Genomic DNA, 2,022 nt, shown 5'->3' with positions numbered 1-2,022 from the left:
GCTAATGTACCTGGGAAAGCAGCAAAGAATGGCCCAAATGCTTGGGCCCCTGCCACACATGTGGGAGACATAGATGGAGTTTCAGGATTCTGGTTTGGCCTGGCCTAGCCCCAGCCATTGTGGCCTACAGGGAGTGAGCCAGCAAATGGAAGATTCAGCTTTCTCACTCTCTTTCTATCTCTCTCTCCTTCAAATTTAAATAATATTAAGAATTATAATTTTAAGGAGATCAAAGCATATGCATGTTAACCAGAATTGTTGGATTTTGTGGTTTTGTTTTTTGAGTAAACAAGTGATACATGCCTACAGTAAAAATAATAATAAACAGTAATGTTGTTCAGGAAATGTCCAGAAAAGCCTTCCAGAACACACACCAAAGACAAGGAAAAGAGAATTGCTTGTCTTAGACCATATGAAGAGCCTGCCAGCCAGGACAATATACATTTCCTTTCCCTTCTGTGACGCTTGCAAGGTGTCTGCTAGATTTCACAATGGATGAGCTGCATGAGAATCAAGTGGAGGGGGAATGAACCAAACTGTGGGGTTGGAGCTGAGGACTCTCAAGCACAAAGAAGTTTGAGGGCCACTGCCCTGAAAGTCAACCAGTCTGCTCGTCCTTCTGTTCACCCCAGGGGTCCTCAAATGGAACAGTGAGAGCAGCCAGCAATTTTTTGTTTTTGTTTTTTGAGATGATTTGAGTGGGTCCAGAGAACTTGGGCTTTTACTGGATATTGAAATACAACCAGTGTCTAACAAACTAATGATCTCATGGATTTCATTGCTTAAGATGAAGTTAAGTAAAAATATAAGGTAAAACCTACTGAGTATATAATATAATAAAACAAGCAGTAAATAAATCTAACAAAACAGGAGAGTGGCATTTGAATGGATGAAGTTTAGACGTAAATGCAAGGGTGTTAGGAGAGAAGCCTTTCTCTGAGTCCATTCTCTTGACAGTCATCAACTCCATTCTTTTGCATTTTGGATCACGCACAGAAAGACCCAGATAGAAAAAGCTCACAGACTCCCACAATTGTCCTGGAGAAGGAAGGGAGAAGACAGAGGCCTGTTTACCAAAAAGCCTCAGAATCAAGCCAGGTGTCCCCTGCCTGTGTCTACGTAGAGAACAAGCTGAACATGGGCACAAGTTGAGGATGTGCAGGTGTGAATGGCCGCTGAGGCTTGGGCATCAGGGTTCTGTATCTATATGCATCATTTGCTCTCCTGGGCACAGGTAGAAGGGTCTCAGGAGCAAACAGCAGAGGTGGGTGAAGTAGGAGCCTCTGGGAAAAAAGGCAACCACACAGACACTTCTGAGAGGCTCAGCCCTTTGCAGGCCACAGAGCCAAGAGGATTGTTGGATTCAGAGTGAAAAGACTCCAGAAACCAAATGATCCAGGCCTCTCCTTTGCCATGAAACAGAATGTAGTAAGGAAAAGGCTTGGGTCACTAAACTTACTGGTAACTGAAGTTAGTCATAGCAGCCAAGGGCTCTTTTTCCAGAGTTATTTAATATTCTCTCTCTCTCTCTCTCTCTTTCTCTCTCTCTCTTTCTCTCTCTCTCTCTCTCTGTGTGTGTGTGTCTGTGTGTGTGCCTGTCTGTGTGTCTATCTCTTCCCCCTCTCTTCCTCCCTCTCTTTCCCTTCCTGCCAGTTACCCAGTGGGGACCTTTAGGATTGTCTGTCGCCCTGGTAGCGGTAGGGATTGCAATCCTATTCATTCATGTGATGATCTAGGACTCGGAAGAGAACTGGGAGAACAGCAGAACAAGGGATGTCGGAGGGAAAGCTCATGCTGGGCTGAGGCACTGCTCCCAGCACTCAGCCGGGGCTGGGCTGGTGATGATGTACCCAGACGATGACGGTGGGGGCTCGGCGGGACTCACGAAAGATCTGAGAGAAGAAACTTGGCAGGAAGTGGATGCTTTCTCTTGCAGAGTGAGGCCCCGAGTCCCAGAGAAGCTGCAACCCCCCTCCTTCTCACACACACACACACACACACACACACGCACAAAAGTTCACC

The sequence above is a fragment of the Oryctolagus cuniculus genome, chromosome 9, assembly GCF_051225735.1.
Source record: "Oryctolagus cuniculus isolate XC-2025 breed Fujian yellow rabbit chromosome 9, ASM5122573v1, whole genome shotgun sequence".
Taxonomy (NCBI): Eukaryota; Metazoa; Chordata; class Mammalia; order Lagomorpha; family Leporidae; genus Oryctolagus; species Oryctolagus cuniculus.
The sequence above is the reverse complement of the archived record's forward strand: the minus strand, read 5'-3'. Positions refer to the sequence as shown.